Source organism: Podarcis erhardii (assembly GCF_964252035.2).
Source record: "Podarcis erhardii genome assembly, chromosome: 15".
Taxonomy (NCBI): domain Eukaryota; kingdom Metazoa; phylum Chordata; class Lepidosauria; order Squamata; family Lacertidae; genus Podarcis; species Podarcis erhardii.
The window spans coordinates 18,234,770-18,259,105 of NC_138505.1; the positions used below are offsets into that span (position 1 = coordinate 18,234,770).

A 24,336-nucleotide genomic window follows, 5' to 3' on the forward strand; every position below is an offset into this window, starting at 1 on the left:
TGGGAATGGGGAACAGCTAAGAGAAGAAACACTGGAAGATTAATAGAGATGGAGGCAGTTAACAGATTCACAGACGTTGGACAGTATTCTTCCGCCCAGCCCAAGGTCAATAAAAGCTCAGAAAGTCTCAGAACAGAAAGCACAACAGATACAAGAGCAGATTATAAGATGTAGGAGTGACACAGAATATTACTTCCGGCTTGGTTCTATGGAAGATGGCTAGAAATTTCATCACAGCCGTACGCACAAGATATCAGAGGCTGAGATGGGAGTAATCAGCCTCCCTACTCCCCCAGGGTCGGGGGTGGCAGTCTCATCCGCCGTTTGTCCAACACCCATAGCTGTCAACTTACAGATTTGAAAATAAGGGACCAGCAGCCTTGAAAATAAGGGACCAGCAGCCAAAATAAGGGACCTGCAGCCTCACCTGTTCCAGGCACTCCAGTCTTCCTGTCCTCCTGCAGTCTGGTCAAACTCATGCTGGTAGCTTTGAGAACACTGCCCAACCAACTTTGTAACCAGAGGTTCAACTGAATAGAATCTGAATTACATGCACCACAAGGCCTATGCAGCCTCAACTTAAGATGGCTCCCCGGCCTGGCTTTGCACTGCAAAGTTTGCAGCAGCACGTGCAACAAAATGGTGTCCAGCATTCAAAAACCTCCTCAGCTTGCATTAACTAGCCACACACAAGGCATGCAAGCTCCACCCCCCAGTCATTCTTAGACTTCTTATTGGGTGAGCAACACAGCCAAGCAACACAGTTGGAGCCTCCCTCCTCCCTGTCCGGCAAGGAGGGAGGGAGAGCAGCTGCTTCCTTTGAAATGTAAGGGACATCATTTAAGGGACATTTAAGGGACATCCTTCAATAAGGGACAGAAGCGGGACATGACGCTGGAATAAGGGACTGTCCCTTCAAATAAGGGACACTTGACAGCTATGAACACCTGGCCCCAAGTTTGGAACGAATGAGGGGGCATGGGGCACTGGATGGAAAGCACTGTGCATTTCTTGACAACTCTCTTGACCCTCATACCTACGGGACCGCCTCTCCTGGTATGCCCGACAGAGGACCTTAAGGTCCATAAATAGCAGCACCCTAGAGGTCCCAGGCCCTAAGGAAGTCAGATTAGCCTCAACCAGAGCCAGGGCCTTTTCAACACTGGCTCCAGGCTGGTGGAATGCTCTGTCTCATGAGACCAGGGCCCTGCAGGATCTCATTTCTTTCCGCAGGGCCTGTGAGACAGAGTTGTTCTGCCTGGCCTTTGCCTTGGAATCAATTTGATTCCCTCCCCCTCTTTCTTTTTTCCTTTCTCCTCCTGTGATGAGGCTGCCTTTTAATCTTTTAATCTTTTAATGTTGTACTTTAATCTTGTTTTTGAAGTTGTATTTCAATCAACTTGTTTTTATTATAGGTTGTTAGCCACCCTGAGCCCGGTTGGCTGAGGAGGGCGGGGTATAAATTATTATTATTATTATTATTATTATTATTATTATTACTCTGCTAATTAATTCAGCCATTCGAGTGGAAGAAGGATTATCATCTGTGTGGAGCTGGTTTGTCAGAATGGAAAGGGGGGCGAGGCTTTTTTGTTTCACTTTCAAATTTTGCTTTCTATATTACTTGGTAAAATCCCCTCTGGAAAGACCAACTACCTGATTATTATGTGTTATGAAAATTACGGGGGGGCACATCTTTAAAGTTAAATATTACAAATATTATGCCTGAATATATCCTTCCAACTTGACAGCTCAGGGAAGTCACCTAGCTTTAAAAAATAATATAAAATCATCTCCTTTCCCAGTTCCCCCCATTCCAAATCTATTTTCCCCTTGCAAAAGGACTCCAGGAAATTCTCAGAGGTGACAATTGCAGGGATCATTGTTAGCCAAAGGAAGCCAAATCTCATTACCTGACTCTCCTCAGGCTCCAGACATGCAAAGGAACTTCTATGGTACTTTTGGGTGGTGGGTACTTAAGACATATTTGTCTATGCTAATCTTATACCTGAGTCTTGCCCTGCCATGTCTACTTATGCTAATCTTGTACCAAGGACTTGTCTGACATGTTTGACAAGGTTAACCCCTCCCCTTTGAACTGTATTCTGGGATGTGGTGGGAAAGTTTTAAAAGTCTTTGTCACCCCATCCTCGGGGTTCAAAATTTGCTCTTTGAACCTATTGCGCAATAAACTTTGGTCTACAGCTATTTGCTCTGGTTGGCTGGACTCCTTCCTTTATTCTGCAGGGACCCACGGGCTCTGCCCAACGAGCTGGGTGACTGAGCAGCCTCACACCCAGATTTTTCCTTAACATTATGTAAGCAAATGAGACTGGGAAAGTTTGGCATTTGTCGATATAATATGGTTCTAATAATTATTAACTGTGTGGAAATGGTTTTACAATGAAAATTAAGACTTCTGGCTTGCTTGGAAGAGGATGAAATATTCCTCGGTTTGATTTACTTATCACCACAGAAGCAACATCTCATTAACAACTAGAGAGTCGCCAAAGAATGCTGGATGTTTGCCCAGGACTTATGCCTGAGAGATGCGACGCAGTTCTAAATCAGCAAGTGGCCACGAAAAGAAGTTGGGTCTGACCAGCTTGTTGAATCAAATTATATAGCCATAGGGGAAGGTAAGACTTTAATATTCTATTTCTTGATATTTGTACTTCCAGGTTTACCTGGCGATACCTTCCCTGGAAAGGCTAAATGTTTGAATGACAGCTGGTCTGGGAAAAGTGCTGGGCAGAAGCCTTGATTTGATTTTATCTGGACTGAATGGATTTGGCAGCTGCCTGTAGTGGGAAGATTTTAGGACTGACTTGGCAGAAACACCAGTTTGTGAAGAGATGCTCCTTGTGAAGAGACTTCCAGTACTGATATGAATAATAGTGGTGATAATGGACACCCCTGTCTTGTACCTTTCGTAATCTCAATATTTTCTGTTATTATATTATTTACTATAAGTTTTGCTCTTCAAAGTATATTGCTTTTATTCCTTAAAAAAAAAATTGTCCAATGCCCATTAACTCCAAATTCTTTAACATAAATTCCCAAGATATATTATCAAAGGCCTTTTCTGTGTCCACAAAAATTAACATCGCCTGTTTTTCATTTCTGGCAGTCAGATACTAAATTATATTTACGAGAATCCATATATTGTCTTTCATCTGTCTGCCATGTAGAAAACCTGCTTGATCCTTATGAATTATTTCATTCAATATTTTATTCAATCTATTTGCCAATATACTTGCAAACAATTTGTAATCATTGTTTAATAGTGAAATCGGCCTATAATTCTTTACTTGTGTTAAGCCCAAATCCTGTTTTGGTATTAATGTAATATATGCTTCTTTCAATGTTTCTGGTAGTTCTCCTTTTCTTAATATATTATTCATCACTTTTTTTCAGCGGTACAAGTAAGGTGTACTTCATTTCTTTATAATATTGTGATGGCCTGGGAATCGGATTCAGAGGCTGAACATGAGGAATCCCAGCCTGCACAGGAGTCCCCGCCTCCAGGACCAGCTGATCCGGGGCTGGGGCTTGAACATGAAGGGCCCTCACCTGTGCCGGATCCTCAGGAGCAGACACCAGCTGAATCTGCTCTGGCTCCAGAGGTGATCGAGGACCCATTGCCTGCAGGTGCTCCACTCTCAGCCCTGTCAGGGGATGGTGAGGTTGCCTCTGGGTCCAGTAACCCTTCAGCCTCTCCTGAGCTGCAGAGGCTCAGGGCAGAGAGGCGGAGGGAACTAAGTTCTTTCAGGAGGAGTGCTCGCCTCCAGGCCAGGAGAGGCGAGTCACATGTGGACCGGGACTACCCTATGCCTCGGGGCAGATAAAAGCTGGCCAGCCCCAGTCCCGGGTTGTGGGAGCAAAGTTGTTGCTAGCCTGTTCCTGCCTGCACCCTGTCCTGCTTTTCTGTCAGAGTTCCTGACCACACCCGACTCCTTGCCTTGGACCCCGCTTCAGCCTTGATGGACAGCCTCCATACCACACCCTCGACCTCGGACTGGACCACACCGCATGGTAACCCCCTGGGACCAGCACAAATATTTTGCTGTAAATCCATCTGGTCCTGGTGCCTTTCAACTTTTCAATTATTTTATTGCAGCTTTAATTTCTTCTGTTTCATTTAGGTCATTCAGTCGGTCTTTCTTTTCTGTCGGTATTTGTTGCACCCCTTTTCGTCTCAAGAAATCTTCTATCTTCTTTACATCATCTTTTCCAGCTTTCTTATATAATTGTCTATAAAAATTCACAAATCCTTTCTGTCAGGGAACTGCCATCGGAGCCCAGGGCGGTGGTGAGGTTCCCAGACGCTGGGGAGGGAACCAGCAGGGGGAGAACTTCCACTGAGGAAGTAGAGGAGGGGGAAGCGTCGGAGGGAAGGCTCAGAGACGCTTCCAGCGAGGGCAGCGGAGAGAGCTCAGGACCTCCCATTGGGATGCCCACTCTGCGCAGAAAGCTGTCGCGCAGGGAAGCTAGGCGGAGACTCTCGGTTAAGGAGCTTTTATGTTGGAAGAAATTCAGGAAACGCCCACTGACGGATTCTGCCAACGATTAAGACAGCCACTAAGTAAGGGCTGTCCGGGCAGGGAAAGTTTTAGCCAACTACTCAGCTTGGAGCGGTGTGGCGCTTACGCACAAGCAACCCCTTATCCCATTACAGCAATCCGTCAGTCCTCGACGTTGTTTGTGCGGAGGAGGCATCATGAGCAAAACAGAAGGAGCCGGCGGTGGAGAGGGAGCCAGGGGAGGACCAACTCTGGAGGAGAGAAACAGAGATTTGGAACAACAGCTGGCTCTACTAGCGGCGCGGCTCGATGAGAGGAGGGCTCAGGATGCACAGGGGAAACCCACCCCCATTGCAAGGAAGGTACCGGGACTGGTGCATAAGTTCGGGGGCGATCCGAGGGACTACCAGGCATTTAAGACAGAGGTGCAGTATGCACTGGACCTGCAGTATGATGACTTTGTAGACGAGGGGGCGAGAGTAGCCTTCGTTATCGGACACCTGGAGGCTGGAGCCAGAGAGTGGGTTAGACCACTGATGGCCTCCGATAATGATGCCTTAAAAGACTTGAGGAAGTTTTTTGCAGCCATGTATCTGATGTTTTCCAGCCAAATTGAGCAGAGCGTTGTGCGCAGGCAGTTGATGGCATGCAAACAAGGGAACCAATCGGTCAGAGAGTACTGGTCGCGATTTGCCATGCTCATACACCGACTGGGGTGGGATCTGACTTCGGAACCGATTCAGATGTTATTTGAGGAAGGTCTGGCCCCCGCAGTGAAGGACGAACTTTCCCGCGTGCCCCGCCCGCAGTCGATGGATCAGCTGACCAAGGCTGTGCTTGCTATTGGAGCACGGCAGGAAGCAAGGGCTCTAGAGAAGCAGGAAGGCAGAGGAGAGCGTTGGAATGACTTCCGCATTCCTGAAATACCAGAGCAACCTTCCCCGCCAGTGGAGCCAATGGAGATTGGAGGCGCGCGCGTGGGGTTTCAAACTCTGGCAAAGTTCGAAAGAAGGAGGGGAAAACAACCAAGAAGTGTTTCCTCTGCCAGCAGCCAGGGCATTTTGCCAGGGTCTGCCCTCAAAGAAAGGCATGGCAAGGAATGGTGGGGGCGGCTGGGAGTGAGGAGGAGGGGCTTAAGGAGCAGGGAAAAGCCAACGCTTGGCTGCCAACGACTGGGCACAGCAGCCTGGCAAACAACCAGTAAATGTGCCCAAGCCAGAGCCCCCCCGAGCAGCCATCGCCATAGAAGTGGTACTAGAGCTCCCCAACAGCCACCCACTCAAGATAAAGGCGCTGTTGGACTCAGGGAGTTCTTGTAATTTTCTTAGCAAGGAATTTGCATCAGAGCATCAGCTGCAGACTCTGCCTCTAGGGAGCCCTTTGCAAGTCACGACCATAGATGGGAGGGAACTCCTGGGAGGAGAGGTAACACACCAGACGCCCCCCATGAGAATGAGGATCGCCAGGCACACTGAGATTATTGCCTTTCACGTAGCCACCCTAGCGGGACCGCCAATCATACTGGGGATGAGCTGGCTGGCGCTACATGATCCGTTAGTGGGATGGCACCAGCGGACGGTCTCATTCGGGTCAGCTCACTGCTTAGAACACTGCCACGGGGGGGAAACCCCGAGGATGGCAATAGCCAGAGTGGCAGGGATGGCAGTGGGGAAGGAGGGGCAGGTACCACCGCAGTACGCTGACTTGCAAGATGTCTTCAGTGAGAAAGAAGTGGATAGACTGCCCCCTCATAGGCCCTTTGACTGTCAAATCAACCTACTCCCAGGAGCCCAGCTGCCAGTGGGCAAACTGTACGCCATGTCGGACAGGGAGATGCAGGAGTTGAGGGCATTTATAGACAAGAACCTAAAGAGAGGTTTCATAAGGGAATCAAGGGCGGTGGGAGGCAGTCCAGTGTTCTTTGTGGACAAGAAGGACACTAAGCCCAGGCTTGTAGTGAACTTTCGGGCCGTGAATTCTGTGTCGGAACCCGTGACCTTCCCCATGCCCAGGATAGACGACATTTTGACCAGGGTGAGGAAGGGAAAGATTTTCACCAAGCTGGACCTAAGGGGAGCGTACAATCTGATCAGGATGAGGGAGGGAGATGAATGGAAAACCACCATGTTCACCCCTCTGGGGGCCTTCGAGTACCTCGTTATGCCCTTTGGATTACAAGCGGGTTCGGCGTGTTTTCAATCTTTCATGCATCACGTTTTGGGACCCTTGCTGTACAAGAACTGCGTAGCCTTTTTAGATGACGTGTTGATTTATTCGGAGGATGAGGAACAACACATCAGAGATGTCCGGGAAGTGCTAAAGAGGTTACAGGCGCACCAGCTGTGGGTCAAACTGGAGAAGTGCCAGTTCCACACCCGAGAGGTCGAGTTCCTGGGGTACCGGTTGTCAGACAAGGGACTAGCTATGGATCCGGGCAAGGTACAAGCGGTACTGGAATGGAAAACACCCAAGACCCGGAAGGACGTGCAGAGGTTCCTGGGGTTTGGAAACTTCTATCGGAAGTTCATCAAAAACTTTGCCCACTTAACCGCGCCCATCACAGATTGCCTCAGTAGCAAGAAGAAGTTTGTCTGGACGGAAGAGGCGCAGCAATCTTTTGAAAGGCTAAAGAAGGCGTTCGCTTCAGAAGAGCAGCTCTTGCATGTGGATCTGCAGAAGCCAATGAGGCTGGAGACCGACGCATCGGACAGAGCGGTGGGGGCTGTACTGCTTCAACTGGGAGGGAACCAGTCCGACTGGAGACCGTGTGCCTTTTTCTCCAGGAAGTTGAACAAATCGGAGCAGAACTACACGGTGTATGACCGGGAGCTGCTGGCTATTTATGAAGCGTTTCGACGCTGGAGACATTTGCTAATAGGGGCGCAGCACAAGATCCAGGTGTGTACGGATCATAAGAACCTGGAATACTGGAGGACGGCAAGGGTACTCAACCAGAGACAGGTGCGGTGGGCTCAGGAGTTTTCCAAGTTCCATTTTGAGATTCGTTACGTACGGGGGGAGGAAAACGTCAGAGCAGACGCCCTCTCCCGGAAGCCGGAGTATCTGGAAGGAGAGGGAGCGCCGGAAGAACGACATGTGATACCCGAGGACCGATGGGTGTGTGGGGGAGTGTTGGTAGGGCGACGGGAGCTTGCAGAAGGGATGGCAGACGATGAGTACGCCCAAAACAAGATCAGGGAGCTCAGGGGGACAGGAGGAAACCCGGGGGGGGGGGTTGAGGAAAGGGATGGGGCACTGTATTACCGGGGGGCATTGTATATACCAGAGGGGGACTTGAGGAGTAGAGTACTCAAACAATTACATGACAGCCCCACGGCGGGACATTTTGGTCAACACAAAACCATGTTGCTAGTCACCAGGCAGTTCTGGTGGCCAAAGGTGAGGGAAGATGTACGAGAATACATAAGGGGGTGCGACCGCTGCCAGAGAGCCAAAGGGGAGAGGGCGGCACCCGCGGGGTTACTGGAACCATTACCCACACCAGAAAGACCATGGGAGGCAGTGTCCATAGATTTTATGACTGATTTGCCCAAGTCAAGGGGAAAAACGGCCGTCATGGTAGTAGTCAACTTGTTAACTAAGATGTGCCATTTCATCGCCTGCTCACATGCGGTGACGGCGGAGGAAACCGCCAAGCTGTTTGTGGAACACATTTTCAGGCTGCATGGCGCCCCCTTGAGGGTTTTATCAGACTGAGGAAAACAATTTACTTCCAGGTTCTGGAGGAAGCTCATGAGCCTACTACACGTCAAGGTCAATTTCTCGACGGCCAGGCACCCGGAGACCAACGGGCAGGCGGAAAGAGCGAACAGTATACTCCAACAATACTTACGATGCTATGTCAGCGAGAGGGAGAATGACTGGGTAGAGAAATTAGCTTTGGCCGAATTTGCCTACAATAACGCGGAGCATGTGTCCACGGGAATGAGCCCGTTCATGGCCAATTATGGGTGTCACCCCAGGGCCTTCCCAGGGGGAGGGGAGGAGAGATAGAGTGTACCAGCGGCGGAACAGTTTGTGGAGGAAATGGAAGCCCTGCACCAACAGCTTAAGATGAACTTGGAGAGGGCCAAGGAAGTGTACAAAAGGCAGGCAGACAAGCACCGTCGGGAAGGGGAGACCATAAGGGTTGGGGACCGGGTGTGGTTGTCAACCCAAGGGTTACCGTTCAAGGGAGGTTGCAAGAAATTAAGGCCAAGGCAACTGGGACCCTTCGAAGTAACACAGCAGGTGAACCCAGTGGCCTTTAGGCTCAAATTGCCTGACCCACCCGGTGTTCCATAGGTCGTTACTCTCACCATACAGGGAAGGGCGGGAATTTCAGGGACAAGAGGGAGAGATTCCCGAACACGCACAGGTAGAAGAGAGGGAGAGCAGTAGTCACGCAGCGGAGATACTAGATTCAAGGTGGAGGGGAAGACAGGTGGAGTATCTGGTGGCTTGGGAGGGGGAGCCTGAGTCAGAAAATGCATGGGTGCCAGCGGAAACCATCAAGGATGAGTTTCTCCTGAAAGAGTTTCCCAAGGAAGCCTAGACCTTTAGCGAGGTTCTGGGAGGAGCAATTTGGCACCACAGATGACGAAGAGGATTTTGAGGGATTTTCGGCCTCTGAGGGGGAGGGAGGAGAAGTAGCGGAGGATATGGAATCGGATTGGGGAGATTCTCCAGTGGGAAGAGATAGTAGTAGGTGGAGAGCGGTGTTCGAGTCATCAGAAGATGGGGAAGGTTCCTTCTGGGGGTTCCCGGCATCACCGGCCAAGGAAAGGGGATGGACCGGGGGTGAGGGGGGCCCTGGAGGGGAGGTGGATGTCAGGGAACTGCCATCGGAGCCCAGGGCGGTGGCGAGGCTCCCAGACGCTGGGGAGGCTCCCAGACGCTGGGGAGGGAACCAGCAGGGGGAGAACTTCCACTGAGGAAGTAGAGGAGGGGGAAGCATCGGAGGGAAGGCTCAGAGACGCTTCCAGCGAGGGCAGCGGAGAGAGCTCAGGACCTCCCATTGGGATGCCCACTCTGCGCAGAAAGCTGTCGCGCAGGGAAGCTAGGCGGAGACTCTCGATTAAGGAGCTTTTATGTTGGAAGAAATTCAGGAAATGCCCACTGACGGATTCTGCCAGCGATTAAGACAGCCACTAAGTAAGGGCTGTCCGGGCAGGGAAAGTTTTAGCCAACTACTCAGCTTGGAGCGGTGTGGCGCTTACGCACAAGCAACCCCTTATCCCATTACACTTTCCTAATTTATTCGGATTATCTATTTCTTTTCCGTCTACGATAATTTTGTTAATAGTGTTCTGTTCTAACAAATTAGGCAGTAAAACTTTGGAACTAAGTTTTTCTTTTCACTTTAGGATTGGCACAATGAGGAACAAAATATCCCTCCACAGAAGTGGAAGACTGCCATTGGAAGACAAAGAAGGTCATTCATTTCTATAAACATTTTAAGAACTCTACTACATGCTGCATACATTTCTGTGTGCTCGGGAATTCAAGTGGCCCCCAACCAACAAGGCCCAATATTCCATGTAATCCATCTGGAAGATGGTGATATGTCACTGGCACACCGTTGTCCTCTAGGCGCTTCTTATACAACAGCCCATCATCCCGGAGACCATCATATTCACAGGTTAGAGTGAAAGTCTCTGGGAGCTGGCGGATTATGTCATCCTCTGCTACAAGGGGGCAAAACATTGTCTCAGTACCTCTTTTAACTTGTTCATAAAGTTCTTCTGAAAATGGAGCAGGTTCTACAGGAACATAGGCCCTAGCTTTAAATTCTTCTGGAATGTAATCAGCACTTATCCATTTTTGGTATTTCTCTCTCAAAAAGGAGGGATATGGGCGCCTTTCAGAACTCCATCTACATTCATTGTCTTCCCAGTGAGATATGTCAAACCAAGTATGACAGCTCTTTTCCGGAACAAGGGAGGAACTGAATGGTTTTGTTGTTAGGATGGCAAATTGAAGTCCATTCCTTGGAGGAATGGGTAAATGAGGACCTGAGCTTGCACTCTTGGGAGGTCCTCTCTGGTCACCAGTTCTTGACAAATGGCTGCAGCATATGTGCCTCCACTACTCTCCCCAACAATGGCAATGCGGCTGGCGTCCATTCCATATTCCTTTGCATTCTTCAGAAAGTATATTACAGCAGTTAAACAGTCCAGTACAGGGACTGGATATGGATGCTCAGGAGCTAAACGAAACCTAAAGAGAAAATAAGATATCATCAACATTCAACATTTTCCTGGATCGCATTTGGCATTTCCCCTTGAATTGGAAATCATTTTCACCTCTAGGGCCACATTCCTTTCTGTGAAACATTCTGGGGCCCAGAGACCAAAATGGAAAGCAAATGCAAACTTTCCCATTGGACAAGTAGGCTGGCTCCTGCACACAGCCACACATTCCGGCCAGGCAGATGCCACTCAAGGAGGGTGCAAAAGAGGGTCAATGGTGGGGGGTCTGGGGTGAGTTCAGAGAAGGAAATGGAGAGGCCTGGAGTGCAGCATTCAGCCTCTGTGCCTGAAGTTTTCCACCTGAATATGCTAGTTCAGCATCCCATTATCAGTGGCCAGGGGTCAATCATTGGAGAAACTCCCCAAGCAGGACATGAGTACAAGAGCCCTCTTCCCTCCTGCAATTTCCAGCAAGTCTTATTCTGACCATACAGACAGACTATAGCCATCATGGCTAGAAGCCACTGGTAGCCTTAAACTCTTAAATTTGCTTAAACCTTTCTGAAAGTCATTCAAGTGGGAGGTTATCCCTGCCTCCTGTAAGAGTGAGTTCTATAGCTTAACTTTGAACTCTCTGAAGGAGTACTTTCTTTTATCTGAAACTTCCAGCTTTCCACATGTTCCAGTGTTATGAGAGAGGAATAAAAAAACTTTCCCCTAGCCCAGCCATAGGCAAACTCGGCCCTCCAGATGTTTTGGGACTACAATTCCCATCATCCCTGACCACTGGTCCTGCTAGCTAGGGATCATGGGAGTTGTAGTCCCAAAACATCTGGAGGGCCGAGTTTCCCTATGCCTGCCCTAGCCACTTCTTCCATGCCATTATAAACTTCTATCTTCTGAATGCTTCCTTGATTTCATTTTTCATCTCAGGATCTCCCTGAGTGTCTTGGTCAGGGGGATGAGAAATCGGGTCCATTTCCTGGTGGGGACAGGTTGTGGTCTAGCTGCCTAGCCACTCACCTCAGCGTTGGGGCGGGACAACATCCCGCATCCCGCTGGGGGAGACCCCGGCCAATCAGGTCACTTGGGGGCGTGGCCGGGGACGATTTAAGCCATGGCGTGATTCGGTGGCTTCCTCTTTCAGCCTTGCGCCTTTCTTCTAGGCTTAACATCAGGGCATCTGGTTGGCCACTGTGAGAACAGGATGCTGGGCCAGCAGCAGAGCGCTGATGCTCAGAGGGAGTGGGCCCCAAGGCATAAAAATCTAAATATGAAAATGAACACCCATTCCACAGGTTGTCAAAAATCACTATGTTTAAAGCTTTGTCAGGTTTTCTCTGGGCTCATGTGTGAGGAAGGGTTGCAAACTATGGGGAATTGCTCTTTTTTCCTGATAGAACAAGCATGAAGATACTTACTCAACACTTACAACCGCTGAAGCAGATTGTTTGGCAAAGGAACAGCAGCCCCTTTCAGAGACTTCTGGAAAAAAGCACACATCACTCACGGCCTGCTGTGAGCAATTATTTGTTACACTGCATTACAAAATTCCTTGGTCATTCACATTGAAATCACTGTGAGTTGAATCCAATATTATTTACTTATTAAAGTAAACCTGCTGAAATTAACAGATATGATTAATTCTGGCACGGTAATTAATTTTTTACGTCACAAAATGTATATAACACTTTGTTATGTACTGAAGTTCTCACCCTGGGCCAGCAGGGGGATACTGGAGATAGTTATGCAAATGAAGGATCGAAAGTGACGTTCAGTGATTGGATAGTTTGTATGCAAATGAAGGATTGAAAGTGACGTTCAGTGATTGGATAGTTTTAGAATGTTGCTACAGTTACGTTGTTCTGGAGCTCTATATAAACAGGCTGACTGAGCTCTTCAGTTCAGTTCTGTTCTGGCCTCTGAATAAACAAGAGCTGTTTGAAGAATTGCTGTGTCGTCTGATATGTTCGCCCACAACTTAACACACTTGATTGTGGATCTCCGCTGGAAAATCTACATTAGATTGAACCCTTTATAAATGGGGCATCACTAGCTGAAAACAAGTATGTGGATTTTGTTCTCCCCTGTTATTTCTAATAATCTCTGGAAGTCCTTTCATAGAAGTCCCTTGGGGCATAGAGAAACCCCTTTGACATTTTAAGGATTTATCACTGACCGAGATGCGAAGAATTACAACAGAACTCAGTGTCATTTCCTGCAATCCTATCTTGCCATGTTCATTGAACTTAAATTGCCTACAGTTTGGAAACTGCAGCTGCTGGAGAATTCAGCAGCCCATTTGCTCAAGGCCACAAGACGGGTTGAGAATATAACGCCAATCCTGGCCCGACTGCATTGGCTGCCAATTGGTTTCCAGGCCCAATCCAAAGTGCTGCTTTTGACCTATAAAGATTTAAAGGGCTCAATACCTCAAGGACCACCTCACCCCATATGAACCAGTCTTGACCCTGCAATCATCATCTGAGGCACTTCTTCATGTGCCTCCTCTGTGAGAGGCCCAGAGGGCAGCAACATGAGAAGGGGCTTTTTCTGTGGTGGCTCCCCATTTGTGGAATGTTGTCCCCAGGGAGACTCACTTGGCACTTTTATTACATATGTTTAGGTGCCAGGCAAAAGCATTCCTCTTCTCTCAAACCTTGGGCTAATTAAACAATCTACATCCTTTTAAACTGTCTGTTGGGAATGGTTTGTTATTGTTTCTTATTATGGCATGCAAGGCAGTATAGAAAAAGAAATATAATCAGTGCTTTTTTCTGGGGGTACACAGGGGTACCCATATCCCTAAACATTTTTGTGAATCTTTGTACTTTTATCCATTTGCTGTCTTTATTTTCCCCGCTTTGAACTATAAAATGGTGATTTTCTTGAGTCAAAATGAGAGTACTACTAATCATTTTTTTCAGAAAAAAGCACTAATAATGATGATGATGATGATGATGATGATGATATAATAATAATAATAATAATAATAATAATAATAATAATAATAATAATAATAATGATGTAGCAGAAACCAACCTCCACCCCTCCATAGCAAACATTTCAGGAACTTTACATTGCAGCAGCACCCCAGATTCTCCTCAAAGAACATCACTAACCATTTCAAAAACAATTCACAGAACTTACAGACGCTTCCAAATAGTCCAACACCTGGATGAATGAAGACGATTCCTTTCCTGTTCCCAGCAAGTGTCCTGGGCCAGAACACCCTCACTGGCACCCCATCGAAAACCAGGTCAACAACAACAACAATATTTATTACGGCCATAGGCCCATACAGGTAAAAACAACACATAAATAACAGCTTGTGCACATGGGAAAAAAAACAGCCGCTAAAACACCACTATAACAATAAAATACTATAAAATAGAATGGCATACTACGCCTTAGTTAGCTTGTAGTGCTCCTTGGCGTCGCTTTTGGGTAAGGACAGCGACCAGGAACCTAGCCACATTCAGGGTCGTATGAGTATCCTTATCCTGCAAGATTTGAGCAAGGTGGAATTTTGGTGGGGTACCCTCTAGTTTCTGTATGATTGATCCCAACAAATTTGCCCGTGGCACATTGAACAGGGGGCAAGTGAACATGATGTGCTGGAGCGACTCTGGCGTCTCCTTATCACATTCGCACGTGGCGGGGGCTTGGCCCTTTGAGAATCTATGTCTCAAGATGTTGGAGGGAAAAACGTTGAACCTCGCTTTGGTGAAGGCCAGTCTATGGGCAACAGTCGAAAGGGAGGAGAGGTATGATGGAACGCAGTAAGTTAAAGTGATACCAATGTTCTGGGGCGAACAAACACCTCCCCCCAGCATATAATTTCGCTGTAGATCGATGTCATCCAGTCTTTGGCGGATCAGTCTTTGAGCAGTAATTTGGTCTAGTTTTAGGGAATCTGAAGGAGAGATTCCATAACTCAGGAGTTTGGCATGAATTCTACTAGTCCAAAGGCTAGAGAATTCATCTCGCCATAAGCATTGGACAAGGTAGTGGTTTGGTAATCTATGCCACAATGATAACCAATAATTGAAGACTTGCTTCCACAGGCAAGTTTCTAAGAATGAGATCTTCAGTTCTAGTCGCATGGCTGCGTTGCTTACGCACAGGGGGAGCATTAGGAGCCGACGCAGGAATTGATTTTGCAGTGTCTCAAGAGGAGCAAGATCTGTCATCACGGCCCAAAGCGGGGCAGCATAAGCAAGCACGGCAACCACTTTTGCCTTGAACACCTTTAGGGCCGAGGGAACATGCAAAGCTCCATCCGAAAAAAAGAATCGGAGGAGCGCATATGACAGAGTTTTGGCCTTGTTAAGTAGGTGTTGAATTTGAGCTTTCCACCCCAAATTGTGTTGAAAAATAACTCCTAGGTATTGAAATTTTAGGACTTGCTCTATTTTTGCTCCACCAAGCTTCCATTCGTATAATCTCCGGCTTCTGGAGAAAATCAGAATCTTGGATTTAGCATGGTTGATGGTTAATTGGTTGAGTTGACAATACGTGGCAAAGATCTTCAAAGCTCTGGTTAGTCCAACATGTGTATAAGATAGAATTACCGCGTCGTCCGCATATAAAAGGAGTGGGCAGCGGTAATCCGCAAGTCTAGGCGCGTGTGTACTTGGAGATGAGTTAACTAGGGGTGCTCGCATGTCGCTGATGAATAGGTTGAATAGACAGGGAGCCAATATACATCCTTGGCGCACTCCCTTGTTTATTGGTATCGAATTTGTGAGGTCGCCCGCAGGAGTAAGTCTCACTCTAGCAAGGGTACCTTCGTGGAGCTGACTTATAAGCCATAGGAGTCTTCTATCAATGCCCTGTTTCGCAAGTTTCTCCCATAGAATATTTCTAGGAACGCTGTCAAAGGCTGCCTTTAGGTCTAAGAAGGCAGCACAGAGGTAGCCCCGGGGAGGAGAGGAGTACTTTCGTGCCAGATGGTAAAGAACTATCGCATGATCGGTTGTAGAGCGTTTAATTCTGAACCCTGCTTGTTCGTGGCCAATCTGATTAGTCTCATCTACCCATCGCAATAGTTTAGTCAGCAAAAAGCTGGCATAAATTTTCCCTATGATCGAAAGGAGGCTGATGTTACGGTAGTTTTCCGGCTCCATTGGAGAACCTTTTTTATGAATTGGTACTATAATGGCCTCCTTCCATATTTTGGGGATGAGGCCAGAAGCGTTGATGCATCGAAGGTTTTGGCCAAGATGCCAGCCCACCATTTTGGGTGTAGTTTAATGGCTTCAGCAGGGATCAGATCGGGCCCTGGGGCTTTACCCGGTTTCAGCTGAGCTATTAGCTTGGCTATTTTGTCAGGATCGGTGGGAGGCCAAATAGGTAGGTGGGCAAACAGATGCGTCAGGTGGTCGGAGGGAGCATCTGCCTGTGAGAAGCATTTCTTCAGGAACAATTCCCATGTCAGTGCAGGGATGACTGCCCTTGGGTATTTCCTCACCCTTCTGTTGATCAAAGACCAGAATTCCCTGGATCTGTGTGATTTTGAAGCAGTAATCAAAGCCTGCCAGCGATTGTGTTGCCACTCACGTTTGGCAATTTTCTGCGTGCGTTTGTAAACTAGCTTGGCTTGTGCATAACTAGCTGGCAGAATAGCTGCATCGGAGGTCTTATATACATTATATATAGCACGAAGGCGCTGTCTTGCTTGTTTACACTGAGAATTATACCAGGGGGCACCGTAAGTATATTCATTTCGATTTAATATTTTGGGTGGTAACCTGAAGAAGGACGTAAGATCAGTCGTATGATGGTGGAAACATTTCAGCACTATGCAATGCTCGTCTGAGGCAGAGCCTATGTTGGGATGGGGCCCGAGGATTACTTTTTGAAAGAATTCCTGATACCTTTGAGCCTGGGTCTCCGACCATTTGATTCCTCTTACTTGGAGAGATTCGTTTACAGATAGGTAGCCGTGTTGGTCTGCCATAGTCAAAACAAAACAAATTCCTTCCAGTAGCACCTTAAAGACCAACTAAGTCAGTTCTTGGTATGAGCTTTCGTGTGCATGCACACTTCTTCAGATACACTGAAACAGAAGTTTCCAGACCCTTCTATATAGTGAGAAGGTGGGGAGGGGTATTACTCAGAAGGGTGGTGGGAATGGGTGATTGGCAGATAGCTGTGATGAGCCTGTTGACGACTCTTAACGACTGCAATAGGTCTTACAGGAAAAAGCAACCATACCACATACTTACAGGAAAAAGCAACCATACCACATACTTTGCTGCCACATACACCCGGACAACACCATTACTGGCCCCAACAACATCACACATACCATCTCGGGACTATTTAATTGCTCATCGTCTAACATTGTGTATGCCATAAAATGCCAACAGTGTCCTGTCCTTCAGCTCTCTATATTGGACAAACAGGCCAGACCTTACGCCAAAGAATAAACGGACATAAATCGGACATCAGGAATCACAAGACAGAGAAACCAGTAGGAGAACATTTCAATCTCCCAGGACATTCTATACAAGATCTCAAAGTAGCTGTTTTACTACAAAGGAATTTCAGAAATAGACTGGAAAGAGAAGCTGCTGAGTTACAACTTATCACCAAACTCAAAACCATGGAGAAACCTGGTCTGAACAAAGACCTTGGATTCTTATCTCATTATACATGACAAAGCCATTTTTCACCTTTTCACCCCTTGCTTTTTCCTGTAAGACCTATTGCAGTCGTTAAGAGTCGTCAACAGGCTCATCACAGCTATCTGCCAATCACCCATTCCCACCACCCTTCTGAGTAATACCCCTCCCCACCTTCTCACTATATAGAAGGGTCTGGAAACTTCTGTTTCAGTGTATCTGAAGAAGTGTGCATGCACACTGTTATGTACTGAGTTGAATAGGATCCAAACTGCAGCAGTCTGATTGGTCCTAGAACAATAGGCTCCAAAAGGCAGCAGTCTGATTGGTCCTAGAACTATGCAGCAGTATGATTGGTTAGCAGGAACCACCCAATCATGCTCCAGATAGAAGTGAATCCACAACCTGATTGGCCTACAGTAGAATCCTGGAATTAGCCAATCATGTGCAGCCCATTGTGTAAATAATGTATATAAAGCAGATACTTTGAGGGGACATTCATTCATTCCTCCTCACCACTATGAGCTGAATAAAGAGCATGAAATCACTTTGCGACTCTGAGTATATTTCACTGGCGACGAGGATGGGATCCCGCTGAGCTGACTGCCACACACAGCACCGCAGCACCGCCACCTGCCGCACCGCTGCCTCGCACCGTGTATCCAGGCTTCAGCTCCGGGACACAAGGAACTCAGAATGGCAACTGACAGCAGCTTCTCGCCATTCGACCCAGCATCTGGAGACTGGGAAGCGTACGCCTCCCGTTTCACCTTCCTCCTAGAAGCCAAAGGGGTCACCGATGAAGAAGACGCCAAGAAGAGGGCAATATTCTTCAGCGTCTGCGGAGAGGAGACATTTGAAATCGCCCGGGCTCTCCTTGCGCCTGAAGACGTCGCTACTGTTCCATACAAAACAATAATGGAACAGCTGAAGGGGCACTTTTCGCCACAGCCCTCAGTGGTGGCTCGTCGAAATGCCTTCTACGCAAAGCGGCAAGCCCCTGGGGAAACCATAACTGGGTTTGTGACCTCTCTCCGCCAAGCTGCCCGGTTCTGCAACTTCTCAGAGCTGGAGAACATGCTTCGTGACCGCCTCGTCGGTGGCCTGAAGGATGAGAAGCTGCAACGACGCCTCTACGCTAAGAAGAACCTAACGTTCCAGGTCGCTCTGGAGGAGGCCCTGGCAACGGAAGCTGCTGAGAGGTCGACGCAAGAGGCACGGCTGAGCCAGCCGTCCCAACCGAGGGTCCACCACGAAGACCTCACCAACGACTCGGGATCCGACAGGGAGGAGGTGCACCGAGTACAGCAGCGCACTCAAGCAGCCCACATACCACAGCTGCCTCGACGAGAAGGAGGGAACTGCGCAAGCTGTGGAGAAAGTCACGAGAGGAGGACCTGCCGTTTCCGCAACGCAGAGTGCAGGCAGTGCAGAAAATTGGGACACATCGCCCGGGTGTGTCGGGCTCGGCCCACCCGAAGCCAGGCATCAGATGACCAATCCAAGAGCCCCAGGTCCCGGGGCCCAACGCACCAAGGCAACTCGATGGAGCTCACAGACTTCCAGGTATACCAGTTGCCCCACCCCAACGTAGAGAAAATTTATGTAGAGGTACAGATAGAGGGGGCCCCATGCCGCATGGAGCTTGACACGGGTTCAACTCTATCCATAATCTCGGCAAGGACCTTAAGGAAACTGTGTCCTACTGGGGGTCCCAAACTCAGGCCGGCCCCATTCACCCTCCGGGACTTCCAGAAACGTAAGGTCCCCACAATGGGGGTGGGGACCTTCAGGGTGCAATACCGAGGGCGGACGTGGCAACTGGACTTGCTTGTGGTCAAGGGCCCCTACATTAGCTTACTGGGGTTGGCATGGTTTGGACCACTGGGACTAGCCATCACCGGGGTGAACCACATGAGCTTACAAGTGGACGTGGACGCCATATGCAAGGAGTTTCCGGGGGTTTTCGATGGGAAATTGGGACAGTATACGGGCCCCCCCATTGCTCTACAGCTTGACCCCGCAGTACGACCAGTCAGGCTCAAGGCCCGCCGGGTCCCATTCGCCCTGAAACCCCGTATAGACGAGGAATTGGACCGACTCGTGGAGCAAGGAGTGCTGGAGCCGGTGCCTAATGCCCCCTGGGAAACCCCAATCGTCACACCCGTCAAGCCTAATGGTTCGGTCCGCATCTGCGCAGACTACAAATGTACCATAAACAAGGCCCTCATGGCCCATGCATACCCAGTGCCAGTGGTCAGCCATGTCCTTGCCACCCTGGCGGGGTCGAAAATTTTTGGCAAGCTGGACTTGGCCCAAGCATATCAACAGCTGCCAGTAGATGAGGCCACAGCAGAGGCACAGACGATTGTGACGCACAGAGGAGCGTTCAGGGTAAAGCGGCTGCAATTCGGGGTCAGCGTGGCACCAGGCATATTCCAGAATCTAATGGACTCTCTCCTTAAAGGGATTCCTGGTGTCACCCCCTTCTTTGATGATGTGTTGATTGCCGGGCCCACACCAGAGGAGTTTGAGGACCGCCTCCGCACTGTTCTGCACCGTTTCCAGATGGCGGGTCTCAAAGTGAAGCGGGAAAAATGTCTACTAGGAGTGCCTCAAGTGGACTTTCTGGGATTTATGGTGGATGCAGAAGGGGTTCACCCGACTGGGGACAAGGTACGGGCCATTTGTGATGCCCCAGCGCCCAAGAACAAGACTGAACTTCAGGCCTTCTTGGGATTATTGAACTTTTACCATTCCTTCCTTCCCCACAAGGCGGCGGTAGCGGAGCCCCTACACAGACTCCTGGACAAGCGGGCCCCTTGGGTGTGGGGCCAGCGCCAGGAGGCCGCATTCCAGGCAGTCAAGGACTTGCTTGTCTCAAACTCGGTCTTGGCACACTTCGACGAGAGGCTGCCGGTGGTGCTAGCATGCGACGCCTCGCCCTATGGCATCGGCGCTGTCCTGGGACACCAACTCCCGGATGGAAGAGAGGTACCGGTAGCATACTTTTCCCAGACACTCAACGAAACCGAGCGGAACTACTCGCAAATCGACAAGGAGGGTCTGGCAATCGTGAAGGGAGTAAAAAAATTCCATGATTTCTTGTACGGGCGGCCCTTCACCGTGGTGACTGACCACAAGCCGTTGCTTGGCTTGTTTGCCCCCGAAAAGCAGACCCCCCAAGTGCTGTCTCCTCGCGTCCTCAGGTGGTCAATTTTCCTTGCCAGCTACCAGTATGCACTGATTCACCGCCCTGGAAAGGCGATGGGCCATGCAGACGCCCTCAGCAGGCTACCACTACCGGAAACAGGCCCCGACCCAGCACCTGCACAAGAGGTTATGAGCCTGGAGCTGCTTCCTGACCGCCCCATTCAGGCACAAGAAGTGGCACACCATTCCAAGAAAGATAGGGTCATCTCCCGGGTCCTGGACTGGGTGTGGAGGGGATGGCCCAGCCGCAGCCCCGGGCCAGAATTCGCCGGCTACACAACCCGCAAACATGAACTGTCAGCCCACAAGGGGTGCCTGTTATGGGGAAGCAGGGTCGTTGTTCCCCAGCCCCTCCGCAAAAGGGTCCTCACAGCCCTACACGAGACACACCCAGGGGTAGTAAGAATGAAGGCCCTTGCCAGGAGTTATGTGTGGTGGCCGGGGATCGACGGAGAGATAGAGGCCTGGGTCAAACACTGCCAGGCCTGCCAGGAATCCCGCCCAGATCCCCCAAGGGCCCCAGTCCAGTCCTGGGAGTCCGCCCGAGCACCATGGTCACGCCTGCATGTGGACTTCGCTGGCCCCTTTCAGGGGAAAACATTCTTCATAGTGGTGGACTCCTACACCAAATGGCTGGAAGTCGCACTGGTACCGTCCACTTCTACGTCCGCAGCCATCCGGGTACTACGCAGGCTGTTTGCAACCCACGGGCTCCCTGACACTCTCGTCTCAGACAACGGGACTGCATTTACATCAGGAGAATTTCAAACCTTCACAGTGCAGAACGCCATCCGCCACATCCGTTCGGCGCCATTCCACCCTGCCACCAATGGCCAAGCAGAACGCATGGTGCGGACCACCAAGGACACCCTTCGCCGCATGACGCAAGGGGATTGGGAGTACCGCCTTGCCACATTCCTTCTAGCACAGCACAGCACCCCCAGCTCAACGACTGGCCGGAGCCCCGCTGAACTACTAATGGGTCGGCGCCTTGCAATCAGATTGGACCGCCTTCACCCCGATAGAGCTCAGGATGAGGTAGTGGTGGGGGAAGGCAGGAACCCCCGGACCTTCGAGGCCCAGGACCCAGTGTACGCAAAGAATTTTGGGGCAGGCCCTGCATGGGTACCTGCCACAGTCACCAGGGTCACGGGCCCCGTGTCGTACGAGGTGCTAACAGATGGGGGGCAATGCTGGCGCCGCCACTGCGACCAGATACGGCGACGATTCCCGGGAGAAAACCAGGAGGAGGAGGACAGGTCAGAGGAGTCCCAAGGGAACAGTGGGGCAGTGAGGCCCATAGAGCAGCAGGGGCAAGCAGGAGAGGCAGAATCAGTAAATACAGAGAGGACCCGCGAGGCCGAAAGGACACCGGAACCAGAACCACGACTGAGCGAGCCGGTTGCGCCAGACCAAACAGCCCCATCCTTGGAACACGAGCCAGAACCTGAACCCCGGACCAGGGAACACCCCAGGCCGCAACGCACACGTAGGCCACCGGCGTACCTAGAGGACTATGAATGCGACCTTCCGGGCAGGACTGGAACTTAGAGGGGAGGGGTGTTATGTACTGAGTTGAATAGGATCCAAACTGCAGCAGTCTGATTGGTCCTAGAACTATGCAGCAGTATGATTGGTTAGCAGGAACCACCCAATCATGCTCCAGATAGAAGTGAATCCACAACCTGATTGGCCTACAGTAGAATCCTGGAATTAGCCAATCATGTGCAGCCCATTGTGTAAATAATGTATATAAAGCAGATACTTTGAGGGGACATTCATTCATTCCTCCTCACCACTATGAGCTGAATAAAGAGCATGAAATCACTTTGCGACTCTGAGTATATTTCACACACGAAAGCTCATACCAAGAACTGACATAGTTGGTCTTTAAGGTGCTACTGGAAGGAATTTGTTTTGTTTTGGAGAGATTCGTTGGTTACCATCTGGGTCGCATGTCTATGAGCCTCCGACTGCCAGTTCAGGGAGAGCTTGGCTACAAGGGGAAGATGATCACTAGATTGTACATTCTCGATCTTAAAGGTGGAAATACACTTAAGTAGATCCCTGGAGACCAACAGGTAATCGAGGACGCTGTTTGATTTAACGCTCAGGTGGGTAAAATCCCCAGGAATGTCAGGGAGACATGTGCCATTTAAGGGGACCAGATTTAAACGGATGGCCATTTGATAGAGGAGTACTCCAGCCTCATTTGCTCTGTGGTCTTTAGAAGTTCTCCTCATGATATGTTCCAGATCATAATTATCAAGGTTTGGAGTAACCCACCATTTGGCTTTGGTCAGCGAGTCCCAGTTTGCTGCTGTGCGGGCGTTAAAATCGCCACCTATTATGGCCGGGGTATTAGGAAACTTAACATAGCATGAGAGCAGATGCTCTTCTAGCGAGCCCCATTTAGGGCCAAGTTCGGTGGAAGAACCCCCAGGTGGCAAGTAGACATTTGTAACTAGAAGTGAGATCTTTTCCCCCGCAATCAGCCCGGTAAGGGCGTAAGGAGGCAAGGCCTGTACTAGGGTAAGTTTAGAATGTAGGTTGAGGGAGATGCCTATTATTAGGCCCCCTTTAGGGCGGCCTCCTTTCAGGGAGGGGCAGGCAGGGAGTTCTAGAAGCTCAAAGCCATTTAGGACAATTTTCTCTACTTCCCACGATTCTTGGAACAAGATGATATGAAACAGGTTAATATACTCCAAGAATTCTGGATCAAGTTTTTTTCCCCTCCAGCCCGCAATGTTCCAGCTGAGGACTGATAGGGGGGAGTTCCTGTTGTGTCCAATTCGCTGTCATTTCAGGGAGAGATGTGTGTCCTTAGGGGGCAGGGCAGACCCCACAAAAAAGTCAGTTATTTTACTTTGCATGGCTGGCACCTGCTGAGGGTACCTAGTCTTGAAGTTGGTAGTGAGGTGTTCTGACTGGTGTAACAGGACGGGTCTCCTGCTGGCTGACCCAAGGGCGGACACTTCAGTGGGAAACTCCACAGGATTTGCTGAGACTGCCCCACCGCAAGGTCTAAGGATCGCCGGTGAAACCATTTGATTTATATGTCCGGCCGGGTCTTCAATCAAATCCGGGCCATTTTTTGATGTAGGTGGAACACTCCCCTGACCTGATGCTAGCGAAGATACTGGGGATGCTTGGCGTACTGGCACCGTTTGTATGTCGGGTCTATGCCGCTCAGGGGAATATGAGGACTCCAGTTCCGGCATTGATGGATTAGTTGGTAAGGAATTGTTTTGGTGGAAGGAACTCTGGGCTACACTCTTCAGCGGGGATCTCTTGGAGGGCGAGTCAAAATTTATCAAGAGTAGAGATGAGGGGCCTACTTGTGAGACAAAACCTGGGTCTGCCAAGCATCGGTGGGTTTTGCCCTCAAGTGGGAGAGGCGTGGGTTTAGGAACTGGACTAAGGTAAGGAAGACTTCCTGCTTCCTTAAAACACGGCTCCGAAGAGCTGGCAGGATTATCCTGAGAAGTGAGCAGGACTTTTCCGTTCTTCTGGACATGTATGAGCTGATGATTAAGTACTTCTAGTCTATCGATTATTTCTTGTTGTTCCCTCGGTGGGAGGTCGCCAAAGGTGGCTAAAAGCTCTCTTTCCTCCGGCGGGGTCAGAAGATTACTTGCGCCAGTGGGTTTCTTTAGAGCTCGTGGGGGCGTAGAGTAAGTCCAGTTTCGGTGTGGATGAATATCCTCCGGGAGAGGAGGCTCGATGTCACGAGGTGCTCCCGACCTCTCCGACAGAGTCCGCTCCTTGCCGTGACCGGCG

The 24,336-nt window shown here is 49.6% G+C and overlaps 1 protein-coding gene and 1 pseudogene across 3 annotated transcripts in view; both read right to left on the reverse strand.

Annotated features, from left to right (window-relative positions):
• LOC309330390 (arylacetamide deacetylase-like 4) overlaps nt 1–24,336 on the reverse strand; it is an 85,064-nt gene that overhangs the window by 10,525 nt on the left and 50,203 nt on the right. The window lies entirely within an intron of this gene.
• On the reverse strand, nt 9,860–13,976 carry LOC309330422 (arylacetamide deacetylase-like 3; annotated as a pseudogene). The gene is made up of 4 exons (XR_014161613.1): nt 13,865–13,976; nt 12,136–12,199; nt 11,738–11,981; nt 9,860–10,742 (listed from the first exon to the last, which is right to left on the reverse strand). The product of XR_014161613.1 is annotated as an arylacetamide deacetylase-like 3 (transcript).